A 14,053-nucleotide genomic window follows, 5' to 3' on the forward strand; every position below is an offset into this window, starting at 1 on the left:
CTGCAACCATTCATCCAAAGAGAGCAAAGATAAAAGAAGAAAACAATTGCGCTACCGCAATGGAAGCCGAACCGTTCTGTCGATGGTTGGGAGCCGGGCGCTGACCACTATATCACCTGTACTTTTTTTCTTCTTAGTGTTCTCATTACAAAGTTTATAAGAAGCCTAGAAGAGGTAAGTGTGGCCCAGTCACCATTTATCAGACTTATTGCTAACAGTATTGCAATGTGGCCTTTGTCATACATACCAGAAGTAGTCTTCAATAAGCCTTCAGACAAAACGAGGTGCTTATAAGGGTGGCCTTAATGCAAAAAATGAGCTGGAGCCATGTGCGTATAGTGACACACGCACTAGCTGACGCGCCCTTGATGACATTGTTCACTCGGTGCCTGCAGTCGCAGTACCTACGTTGTTACGGTCGGGACACCTTCTCCGGATTTGAAAGAAGCTCGTACGCTGCTACCAGGGGGCGGAGGGGCAAGTCAGTTAAGTGCGGCCTTTCCCGTGGTGCGCACTAGCGAACCGAGATGTCCCACAGGGCAGAAGTGAGCGCGCAAGAATTACGCCTGCCGTGCATGCCCGCCACGAATCCGTTTTCACAGCAAACAATAAACAGCGCTAACAAAAATGTTAATTCATAAGAAATGACACGTCAAGGAATTGAAAAACCACAGGCCGATCAGCTTACTGTCCGTTTCTTATAAGCTATTTACTGACGTAATTGCTAATAGAGTCAAGAGAAGCGTACACTTTAAGCAACCAAGTGATAAGGAAGCTTTCGTAAAGGATACTCAACGATAAACCATTACCACGCTATCAATCTGGTGATAAACAGGCAGAATAAATCAACGCCTATAGATGGTCATCATTGGCTGCGACAAAACTTTGACTAAGTTGAAACCTCCGCAGTCATGCAGGCAATGCGGAATCAGGGCGTGGAACACTCTTACGAGAACATACAGGAAGATATCTAGAACAGCTCCACACCTACCGCAGTCCTCCATAAAGTCAGCAATAAAATTCTAATAAGTGAGAGTCTGGGAAGGATCCGTGATCTTTTCAATGCTATTCAATGCTATGTTCAGAGGAGGTATTCCGAGGCCTAGATTGGAAGACAGTTAGGGATAAGAGTTAATGAAGAATACCTTGGTAATCTGCGATTTGTTGATAACATTGCATTGTTAGGTTAGTCAGGAGATGTACTGCAATGCATGATCAATCAGTTAGACAGGCATAGTAGTACTGAGGGTCTGAAAATTAATATGAAGAAAACGAAATCAATCTTCGACAGTCTCGGAAGAGAATAGCAGTTTACAAGCGTAGAGGTGCTGGAATTGGTAGGGAACTTCACCTACTTAGTGCAGTTAGTGACTGCAGGTCAGAATCATGAGAGCGAAATAACTAGATTAAGAATGGGATGGACCGCATTTGGCAGGTTCTCTGGGGTTATGAATGGGACTTACCTGCATCCCTCAAGTGATATGTATGCAGCAGCTGTATCTTACTGGTACTCACCAATGGGGCAGAAACGTGGAGCTAACAAGGAGGGTTCAGCTTAAGTTAATGACAACGGAGTGAGCTATGGAAAGAAACATGATAGGTGTAACGTTAAGAGTTCGGAAGCGGGCATCATGGATGAGGAAACAAATACGGATTAATGACCTCCTAGTCAAAATCAAGACGAAGGAGCGGGCTTCTGCAAAAGCAGGATAACAGGTGGTCCTTAAGTGCAACTGAGTGGATTCCAAGAGAAGGCAGCGTAGCAGGAGGCGGACGAAATTTAGGTGGGCGGATGAGATCAAGTAGTTTGTGGAGATGCGGTATTCGCCCTGCATGATGATGATAAAACAGCGCATCCGCGCCGATTTTGAAGCCTGAGGATCATTATGCTTCCTGGAAACTCCAGTGTTAGTTCTATGGCGCTACTGCCGCCAACAATCGAGTTTAAAGGATGACTACGTCAGACCCTTTGCAAGCAGCAGTGCTGATGTTCAGTTTGTACTTTACATGGGAACGTATGTTCATGCTGATCCTCTTCTCATCTTCGTTTCTTCCTCTAAAGGGGCTATGAAGCCTGTTACGAAAAATCACTTCTGCTTCTGAAACAAACGGAGATAGTTTGAGAAAACTGACTACCTTGCCTCGAGGGTTGAGCAGCGCACGGAAAGCCCAATTCCCTCAGCTATTGTCCGAGAACCACCACATGGGCACCAGAACGTGGCCATTGCTTGCCGCGCTGCGAGTATATGGTCTCGAGCTTGTTTATGCCGAGTGCGGCCATACTGCGCTTGACAGCGTCGGGAACACGTTGCGGCGATAACCTTCAGCGGTTTGCCCCTTTAGAGCAGTGTTTCGCTTGTCGACATCGCTAAACATTATACGTGTGCCAACGAAATGGAATTTCGTACACCATTTGCAGCCACCCCGTAACTCACCGCCACACACGCTTCGAAAGGAATTGTACACATATCGCCTCATTTTCCTTTGTCGAGAAATCCAGTACCACTATATCTTTCTAGAAGCAGTCTTGAGAATGGCAAGAATAGCTGCAGTGCAGTTGTTCATAAACAACCTTACCGCATTACTTTCCTTCACTTTTTAGTAATCTTTCGGACATAGCTTGCAAGAGGCGACAATGTCATAAACAGCGTACTTGCCTTCATGTTTGTTACTTGCGGCTGAGCAGAGCAGGAGAGGAGTGAGTAACAGTGGTGTTTGTTGTCCCTTTGTTCCCAACTTTGCGCTCTTGAATTCCTTGAATTATGCACATGGTTGGAATTTTTGAAAAGGATTGCTTCACCCCGGTCCTTTTTAGTAACGTCCTTTGCCATTACATTTCCACTTTTGGGCTCACCAGCTGTGTTATTTGGGCAATTACTCTCTTCACTGAGCAGACTTTCTCTCTGGTGAGCAGAGGCCAGCGTTACTCCCAGAAGAACTAAAACTCACTTAGAGCGAACAGTTTTTCTAATATCGTCCCGCTTTCCAAGCTCTTGTACGAAGACCTTAAGTTGTCTCGAGCCGGTATTTTTGTCCAACTTTCTTTCCATAATATTCAGCTGGTATTTAAATTCTTAAAAATTCAAACCATAGGAAGAGAAAGAAAAAAAAAAGTGCTCACGCAACCCACATGACTCACGAAGCGAAGAATACTATCAGAATTTTTTTTCTCTACCTACATGGCTGCTAGGTGTCATAAGGAATGCCGACTTGAGAAAAGAATTTTTAGAGTTACACTTCTCTCGCGGTGCAGTGTGCTCACTGGTGCATATGCTAACTTCAGGGATAAAACAATTCATGCTTCCATTCAGCAGTTGCGGCTTGTTTTATGCATGTAATAAAGGAATGGTCTTGAAAAGTCAACCTTGTCATTGTTTTAAACAAAAACAAGGCAAAAAACTACTCAACTGTTGCATTACCACATATATTTCGAGGGCAGAACAGGAAAATGCACTTAAAGCACCGTTATGAAATGTACACATTGATCGGTGAAAGTTCTTATACACGTACACTGCATAGAAGTACAAAGGTGACGAAAAGGGGCTCCACACATTTCACTCGTAAAACCAAAGATACCAGCGGAGTTAATCGATAATGCGCGCACCGCCCTTGTCCTGCCCTGTACAAATGACTGATGGATAGCTAGAGGAGGCACATCTTAATGATTGCTGTTCTTCACAGATGAGTATATTGCAACACTGAGTGACGCCATTTCTGCGCGCATGCGAAGCCCTTAGCGGCTGTCTACCTTACCGGCCTTTCAGATTAGACACGCACCTCTGCTCTCAGCGCCTGTTTCCTGCAAAGCGCTGCATACGCTGCTTGGCGTTCGCTTGAGCTTATTGCCCCTGGTAACTCAAATACCTCCGAAGTTTGCACGCATTTTTTATAGATTACTTTAGTGCTAGAACAGGATTTCCCTTTTAGGAGCCCGCCACTGCAGCAAAATACCGGGTGTTTCACCTAAGACGCTCTGCAGTTCATAAAAATAGACTTTTCTAGTCATAAGAGCGCTTTTTGGGCATATCGTTGTCAGTGGTGTAGTGCATCAGAGAACCGCTAATTAAGACTCTTGTAATAAAACAGCGCAAGGACACAGGACGAGAACGGAGAGAAGACACACACGGCTCCGTCATGGAACCTGCCCTAGGGATCTGCAAGCCATGTGTGGAATGCTGAAACCATCTGAGGGCCATACCAGGAGAATGTGCAAGATTATCCAGAGTGAATATTGGCGACAATCAGCGCCGTGTGTGTGTTCTCTCCGTTCTCGTCCTGTGCCCTTGCGCTGTTTTATTACAAGATGCTTAACCAACTCGCCCAAACTGCCATTTTACTACAGCTAATTAAGACTTGCTGACTATTGGGCTGGTTACTAATAAAGAATAGTCAACTTTCTAACCTCTTACTGTTAGTGCCCTTATTTTATAAGGGCTGTGTAGCCCGCCGTAGGGAAGGCTTAGGTGCACACTAGCCTTAAAAGTTTCAAAAATGCAGTTACCTTTGGCGCTGTGCTCCAATAAATTTTCGCTATTTCGACTAGATTGTCCGCATCTTTGTATGCTAGCTTGTCGAAAGCGCTCGTATTTTCGCGCGACATGCCAAACTTTGTTGGGCCGCCGCCCCGACGAGAACTGCGTTCTCGAAATACTGAAGCTGATACGGATATTACTTGCGATCGGCTATACTTCTCTTAATAAATAAGGAGACAAACAGTGAGTGTTAAAAAGTTAACAACTCAGTATTACTTAAGCAGCCTACTGCTTTGCAAATATTAGTCGCATTATGATGCTGTACAGCGCTGACAACGCTTAAAGAGCGCTTTCATACCTCAAAAACCATATTTTTTTTAAAATTGCGGGTCATCATAGATGAAATATCCGGTATAAATTGGAGCCGACTCATCGAGGTAACCTTGATCGATGGCACAAGGCTTCCTTTTCGTATCATTTCCCACGCCTCTAAGAGCAACTGCTAAAATTAATGTCTTCAGTTTGCTGATGTGTTATTTCTATAACTGGCGCCACCCAAACGTATCAATGCATACGGAGTCCCAGCAGTATTAAATAGAAAGAATGTAATCTACTCATAGAAAGTAAAACTCTCAAGAGAAAGATTTCAGCAGTTTGCATGTGGGGCTTTGGAAAAAAAACTGGGTATTTTTGGTGCTGTGGTTCAGAAAAACGGTCATAACTTACTGCGGCTAGGTAAAATAATTTTTTGAAATAGTACCGGTATAAAGAGCTCGCAAAACGGTCAGGTGCATATCCAGCAAAGCAGAAAGTTGGGCAAGTTGGATAACGTTCATGATGTAAAAAATAGCGCACAGGGAGCACAAGGGACGGAACGTAAACGACGCAGACAAGCGCATTTTTTACATCAGGTGCATATCGGAAGGTTAAGATGATGCTTCTTGCGATGCTGCGTCTAAGAGTACATAACAAGCGGTTTGTTTCCAGGGCCGGGGAACAAACATGTGCACGTACGCTGCGCTCTGTGCCCCGAACCAAGGCTATTCTCTGCCTCATCCTAGTCTTTGGCTGCTTGTCCCTAAATTAAGGCTGCGACGAAATCGTGTCCATCACTACGATCTCCCCAGAGCAAAGAAGCTATTATGGCGACTCAAGGGGAGGAAAAGATGGAGTGCTATTTCAAGCGCTGAACGTGAACAGGTTCACGCCACCGCTGCGAAGATCAGTAGAAGGTATGACGACGACGTATTTAACAGGAGACGTTTGCTCGATCACAGGGTAAGGGCTTTGGTACCTACCTAGCAGCTTCTGGGACAAATGCGTATGCGTTGCAGGATGCGTTCCAGGAACCCAGAGCCAATCGAGTGAGCTGGGATGAAAGGGCGTGACGAAATTAGTGTTCCATTGTGAGCAATCGAACAATATGGCGGCATTCTTCAGCGTGTTTGGCGGCTTATGAGCCTTGGACATATTTGGAACTATCAGGGCGGTATGGAAGGCATTTATCCAATGTAGACGGCGCTGACGTACACGTAACAGAAAAAAAACAGCGCAAATGCCGTACATGGCCTGCGTGGCTGTGTTGTAGGCGAAGTAACGAAGAGAAGGACACCGTCCCAGTTTGCGTATCAGAAGCAGTGTACTTAGCTATCATGTCTTCAAGCGTGCGGTTGAGACGTTCGGGGAGGCTTTTGGTTTGCGCATGGAATGCAGTGGTGCCGCGGAGGATAGTCTGACAGCTTTTGAGCAGTGATTCATCACGTCCGAACAGGAACACTTGCCTTCTGTCGCCCTGAGGTTCCCATAGAGCACCTTGATGTAACACGAGGTAGCGCAGTATGAAAGGCGCCACTTCACGAGCCGCGGAGGCCGGCAGCTCTAAAGTGCCCAGACGATAGGGACTCTTTTTCGGTGACTGTGTAGGTGGTCACCGCTGGTGTGAGGGTTCGACTGGCGTATGCGACGACGTATTCATCAACACCGGCCTTACGTTGGGCGAGCACTGCGCCGAGGCCGATACCTCTTGCCGTCTCTGTCCAACTCAGTCGGAGCATTGTAGTTAAATTAGCGCAGTATGGGATGAGAGATGCCTTCTTTAAAATTCAGAACCTCCTTACCTGTTCGTTAAGCGCGAAGAAAATTATTCGGATTAGGCCTCTTCCGTAATATTTTTCATTCATCTTTAGTAGCATCAATCATATCATCAATACATCGCCTTTGAGGCCTAATTGACGAGAAGATCTTAAGCTCTCCACCTTCTACTCTCCAGAGCTAATTTCCAATTTTTTTTTGTGAAATGACTTCGTGGCTTTCGCGATCTGTCATTGGAAGCCCTGCACCTTATCAACTTCATTTAATTAAAAAAGAAGATTGAAGCCATCAACTTATAACTGTCATGCCCATCCCTCATATAATGCCCATACCCGCAGCCTTTGAGGAAAAAACTAAATTATAGCTCGAAGGGTGGCAAAGGCTTTGTCGCACATGGAACTACAGGCAAAAAGCGCGGTAATAGTGTTCAGAAATCTGCTCAAGGCTCAGCGATGGACGTGAAATTCCGTATGAAGCGATGGAATTAAATACAGAGCCGAATGAAACTGCGAACTAATTTTGCAGCTGTCGGCTTCGGGAAAGCTGCGATGATGTGAACGCTGACAGCTTTTCGACCGAACGAGCTTTATACCCTATCGCGTAATGTTAATGCTCATTATTCAAGGATAGAGCAGAGGAGCATTCTACAAATAAGAACAAAAGTGAGACGTGCGGAGAGATCTTTTGGTACCCAGCTAAACTGATGATGTCATTTCACGTAAATAGCTAAACCGCAACTAATTTGTTTCGCATAATTTTCGCTAATTCTGTAATAGATGGCGGAGGCCCGGAGAAAAACCTGGCGTTTCAGAGCTTGATAGAATCGGTGTTTCTTACTCTGGGATCAATATAGTACTTTCGCAGTAAGCCAGCGCATGCAGAAAATTCACGATTACATGGCTCGATCTGTGGGTGGTAGCGTGGCAGGTGTTTGTGATTATCAGGTATATAGGTTGACAATTTTGTTAGAAATCTTTTTTTGTATTTTGCCATTCAGATTTCAAATTATCAGTTGGACATCTAGTTTATAAAAACTCTTTTGGGAAAAATAATTTTACCTTGGCTACTACTGACCAACAAAGAATAAAAGCTGCCGAGTACTCAACATTCGAGACCATTATCACTGTTTCTTATCAAACTGTTTCTTCCAACATTTTTATTACATTCAAATTTAAAGTTTAAATTCAAATACTAAGTATTTCGCCTTTTCGGAGGTCAAATATAGGGAACAAAGGATTATATTTGAACCACACAAAAGGGCAGCATCAGTGGAAGAGGGATAAATGGCGACTAGAGATTGTTGGTGGCATTTGTATATGAGCGCCGCGTGCGTAACATTTATTTTGTTTTGCTATGGTTGCTAGCAAGACCAAGTATCATTAACGAGTGCAGCTGAGAAAGGCGCCAGAAACTAAAAAAAAATAATTAACACCAGGGCCGCTGGAATGCAAAGCGAAACCCGCGATAGCTGGTGAACTGCCGTAATGAAGTAAGGTCGACAGTCTGAAGTGCGCCATCGAGCGAGAGCGCAAGGTGACAGAAATAGTAAGACCCTTGTTAAAAGCAAATGGTTAGCATCAAATTAATTTCTATATGGAAGAAACGACTATATTGCTTCGATGGTTCCAACAAAGTGAATCTATCTCATATCTAAATTTTACGAAGAAAATCTTTCCCGCAATGAAATACAAGAAACACTTGAATTTTTCAAGCTTTAGTTTTCCTACCTACCCAAACATCTTTCGCTTTTTTTTTTCAGTAGCCGTTCATTTCAGAACGCAAATATTATACTGTAGTGGTCTCCCAAGAGGCGACCGCAATCACATCGAATACAGGGCTGTCGGAGAGGAGATAGCGGAGATGGTGGTGGTGGAAATAATTTATTTAGGCTATGTACAGGAGAATAGGGTGACTGGCCTTCAGGGACAGCCCCTTAGAAATTCTAGGAGAGGTCCCTAGTCCGGACCCCAGTGGCTTCCGCGGCAGCTCGGGCCCTAGCGACGAGAGCTGTTTGGGTCTCTAACGTGGAGCAGCCGAGCAGGGCAGCATCCAAGCTCTCTCAGGTAGGTGACGGGAAATGGGGGTAAGCAGGGTTAGAGGGGCATGCACACACCATGTGGTACACGTCCAAGAACGCGCATTCACAATGCGGGCACTCCGCGTTAAAAGCTGGATTAAAATATTGCAGCACTGCTTGGCACAGTACCGTGTTGGTACATAAGCAAAGGAGCCAACGCTCCTCGCTTTTGGTTAGCCTCTAGCAGGGGGATGAAAGCCACTATGCTGCGTTTGATAAAATTGAATAATTTTTTTGTAGGTGATAGCCGGATTAGGTTCTGATACCTCAGCCGGCGAGTGTCGAGGCGATGCCCGGTGGTTGAGCGACGGGCTGAGGCGCCTGCAGCCTTGTTTCCCTCTTACTCAGTACCGCGTGTGCTGGGGTCCAGATGGCGACTTGTTTGTTCGGGAATCCCGGTACTCGCATCTATATAAAATTTTGGCGGCGTGTGGAGATATGCGTCCTTGTTGCAGATTTCGACAGCGTTCCCGGGAGTCGGGAATAATAACCGAAGAATCTGGTTCAGCAGTGGCGAGTGCTATGGCGACCTCCTCCGCACGTGTAATGTTGGGGGCACGGAAAATGAGTCTCTGAACGTACATATTTTGATGGATTACTGCGGCCGTATACCATCCCCCATGGTGTGGGCCAGCAACATCCGTGTAGAAGACTCCGTAGCGAGAGCCATAGCGATTGTTAAGGGCCATCACGCGCGCAGTTCGACGGCCCTCGTGAGTTTCCTTTGTCATGTTCTGTGGGAGAGGTTGGACTTGTAGCGCGTGGCGCCAGTCCTCTGGAACCGTGGTCCTTTCCTCTGCCTGCGCTTTGTAGGCAATGTGCAGGTGGTTTAGGAAGCTTTTTCCGGCTGACGATTTGTTCAACCGCAAGTACCGACTGTTTAAGTGCGCCTCGCGTAGCTCCGCAAAGGTGTTGGTCATCCCGAGGTCGATGAGCCGTTGACTGGACGTAGTTATGGGGAGGTCGAGGGCGCGCTTAAAGAGTTTGCGAAGGATCGCCTCTATGGTGTTTTCGTCACATTTCCGCAAATGAATAGAGTATCCGGCTGGTCACAAATGCACTGGCCAGGCTCAGGACGTGTTTGCATCGTAACCCCCCCACCCCCCCCCCCGTTTGTTAGATTCCCGGTGGACCATCCCTTAGCAAAAACTAATACGTTTGGAATATGTGGTGGGCTATTTAGATTGTATTTTAAACATATTTTGTATTCGTGAATGCACTAAAAATATGTAGGAAATACGTTCCTGAAATTTCATGCTTGGTATTCGAAATATATTCTTAAAATATGCAAAAAATACCTCACTTAAAGCATACTTCGAGCACTTTTCAAATGCATGAAAAAATATGTATGCAGTTTTAGCATCTTGTCAATGTATTAAAAGTGTATTTTCGGAAATATGAAATTAATTCTTTCGAAATATACTTCGATTCTACAAAACGGGCAGTCCTTGTAAACGTATATGTATGCATTTTTAGTATCTTGTCAATGTATTAAAAGTGTACTCTCGTAAATATCAAATTAATTCATCCGAAATAAACTTCAATTCTAACAAACGGGCGGTCCTTTTAAACGTATTTGTAGCACACTTCTAGCTGCCGTTGTACAGTCGTGGGCTCGAAATCGCGTTTCGTGAAATGGCATTTGCGTGTTGTCAACGTATTTGAAGTGTACTTCCGTAAATACGCAATCAATTCTTCCAAAGAATACTTAAATTCTAGCAAATTGGCAGTCCGCAGTCCGAAAGATCCACTTTTGCAGAGGCATATTGTTCTTACTCTAATCTAGGAAGCATCCTCTCTGGTATCATGGCTGTTTTGTATTTTCTTGAGCGAACGTGAAGTACGCCGAGCATGACGGCTTGACGTCCACCCTGGATCCCTTCTGCCGGCGTCATAAAAACGAGCTTAAGTGTGTTCTTGACGTAAATAATAAACCCTGGGTTAAGAAATGTGAAAAATGTGTCATTTTTGAGGATCGCTGACCAATACTGAGCTGTTGGCAAAGGTAACGACTGCGATACGAGCAAACTTCTTGCCACAACCGCCTCGTTGCTGCTGCTGGCTCGGCGTTGGGGCCCGGCTCGCCTGGCGCCCGCTCGCTTCGCTGCTGAAGGCGTCGCGAAAATTTACCATATGATTATTTTATTGTAAGATGATGCTGTTGACAGTAAAGCGATGTGTAGAGTAGGCCTTTTATTATAGCGCATGCGACTTCCGAAGCGCCGGCCGCTGCGGTTTCGATGCGAAAGAGGCTATAGGCCTAGCGACGGCCACGGCAACCAGGTAGCAGAAGAGCTCGTCGCCCGGAGCGCCCGCGAGCGATGCCGTTGCCGAAAGCTCGAAACATAAGCAGGCATGCTTTGTCGCTGCTCGAGCAGTCTTTCTGATAACAAGGCGATCTGGTCTTTTCTTGCAATATTTGTACACCATCCCAAGCAGCGCTCAGGCACTGCAGCACGGCGGTGAAGTGTGACGCCGGTTGCGGGCGGAGCTTGGGTAGTGCGGCGCAGCGATGCTCACTACTCCGTGTGTCCCTGCTTGCAGCGGGACGGCAGTTCGCAAGCGACGATCAGTGCGGCGCGTAGGGCCAAGTGGTCATATGGCTTGATGAATCTTGCTGCGCGTGCGTTATTTGTCTAAATAATGATTGCACTTCGCGCTCTGAGCTCGGTACTCGCTTTTGGTCGGCGAATGTTTTCGCTCGGCCACCGATCTGCCCAAGACATGTCGGCCGACGGGTCTCGTCGGCATCTTTGGTCGGCGGCGTTGTCACACTAGGACGACGCTTGGTCGCTGGGGGCGTCGTCGTCGTCGTCGGTGCAGTGTGACTGGAGTCGGAGAACGACCAGGTTGGCCGACGCGACCGGCGATCGTCGGCGTCGCCGTCGCGTCGGCTTCGGGGTCCCGTCGGCCTGACAATTCGACTGCTGACCTATTTCTGACGCAAGTTTCGACGAGCAATTCTGTTCTCGATCGCCTCCCGATTCGAACGCGCCCAATAGGGCACTTCTGGGATAATTTTTGGGCCCACAGTCTTTGCGCAAAAAAGGCCTCACCGGGCAAGATAGTGCGTCGCACTCGGTGGGTATATGCAAGGCAAGCCAAGTATGGCGCTTGTCGGAGCATTTGTTGTTTGCTGAGGCTCTTCCGTCATGATTTGCAGTGTAGGTATCTTTGCCGTTCCCATGCCATCACGTGACCTTATAATCTCATGTACATTGTGATTGATAACTGCGCTTGTACAATTTGTTCTGCATTTGAAGCATTAACCCGTCTCATTCTGTGAAGCCGACCAGTAGACATTTTTTAAGCCGAAGTGGATATATTTTGAATGTATTTAATGCATATTTTTAGTGTATTTCTAATGACATCTAAAGAATTTATTGCATATTTTTAGTATATTTTTCATGCATTATAGATATGCTAAGCGCGCAAAAATGTACTTTTCCCGTAATTTAAAGAACGTTCAAAATATTATTCCTAGTATACTTAGAAAGCATTCGTATTGCAGTTTAAGCATAGGGACAAAAAATGCGAAATAAATATGAAATTAATACAATATGTTTGAAATACATTTTAAGCACATCCTCTTTTTCGCTAAAGCACTCTTGCCTCATGGTGTTTGGGGAGATAGGGCCACCCGCAAGGGAGAGGGCAATTTTGGTGATGAATTTCGGGTTGCGCAGAAGGTGCACGAAGTCTGATTAGGTCGAGGAGCATTCCAGGCCATAGCGGCGAGCGTATCCGTCCAAGATAGTCGCCGCTTGTTGCAGGTTGGCCTCGATCTGTCTCAACAACCGATGTGTTGCGCAGAGCGTGACGTCGTCGGCATACAGGGCATGCCTGATGCCTGGGACATCATGAGGCAGTGGGGTGAGCTGAGCCATGGCGAGATTGAAAAGCAGGGGAGATAGGACTACTTCCTGTGGAGCTACTCTCGTACATAGAGGGTACGGTCGATGCTGCTGGTCTTAGGTATGCGTATAGGTCTTCCGATCAGTCAGAAATTGTCTGATGTACCTAAACGTCTGTCGCCCGCAATTCGTTTGTGACAAATGTGTGACGATGAAGTCGTGGGTAACGTTGTCAAACGCCCCTTTGAGGTCCAAGGCGAGGACCACCTTGTCGTCACTGAGGTGTTCGACCGGATCCAAGTCTTCCTTGTGTAATTGCAGCAGAACATCCTGCGCGGATCGGTGCAGGCGGAATCCGAACGTGGTGTCCGCAAAAGTGTGTTTGCATTCTAGATATCTAGAAATTCTGTCTCTGACCATCGTTTTCATCAACTTTCCACTCAAGAAGTCAATGAAATAGGTCGGAGATTTTCAATATTGATGGCTTTTTGGTGTTTCAGTATGAAAGGGACTAATGCGGTTCTCCAGTCCATTTGGAAGGGTGCGCCCCGTCCCATATCTTGTTAAAGTAGTGAACAAGGCACAGGTGTGCCGGGTCCAGAAGGTTGGCAAGAAGCTTAACCTTCACTCTATCCCGTCCGGTCGCTGTGCCGCGCTTCAATTTTGCCAGGGCAGCTTTTTGGTCATAAACTGGAACAGTGTGACCAGCTCCTCATTCTCAGAGCTTGCATATGAGTATGCCGAACCGCGCGAGCCCTGAGTGCTACCGAGATATTTATGTCTGAGCTCTATAGCCAAATTGGAAGTCTTCCCGTCGAAAGCGTGAATAGTTCTCTGTAGGTGTTGGTGGGTTTTGTTGCGTATTTGAGCTGGATCGATCAAGGCGGGAAAGAGGCGCCATGTGCTCCGATTCGACATTTGTCGAGCTGCAGTATTACAACGGTACACCCAGTTTTAGTTGGCGAGTTGGGCCGTATACTCGGCTGCCTCCATGGTGAGTTCCGCGATATGAATTTTGAGTTGGCGGTTGTGCTTTTGCCGGGGCCATCGGAGGACGAGGCTATGCCGGGCTACCCAGAGGTGCAGGAGGCGGTTGTCCACCGCCGGCGTTGCATCTGAAAGCTGAACTTGTTGCTCAACCTTACGAAACTCTGCCACCAAATGTTGAGACCAAGATTCGTAACCTTGTTGGTTATAGGCTCAGGGTTAGTGTACTCCTAATCGTGTCCAGTCTGGGAGTGTATGTTCTCGATGTGAGCCTGTGAGAGATTTCGTGCGGCGTGTTGTGAGCAGAATGCAGTTGTCGCTACCGAGGATTTCTACGGCGTTGTGCCAATTCGTATGTTGTATGTTTTGTTGCGAAGCAACTCTACGCTTGGTGTGAGTGATTCCGCGCAGCCCCGGAGAGCCCTAACTGAGCATGCGCGAGGAGCAAGTGTGAGACAGCTGCTGCGTAATTTCGTTTCCTCAAATACAATTTAAATTTTCTTCATTACGGGCCTTCTTTCCCTTTCTTCTTTCAATCCGACTTCCTTCCTTCCTGTACGGTGGGTTTCAGG

Source organism: Amblyomma mixtum, chromosome 2 (assembly GCF_055824585.1).
Source record: "Amblyomma mixtum isolate Tamu chromosome 2, ASM5582458v1, whole genome shotgun sequence".
NCBI lineage: Eukaryota > Metazoa > Arthropoda > Arachnida > Ixodida > Ixodidae > Amblyomma > Amblyomma mixtum.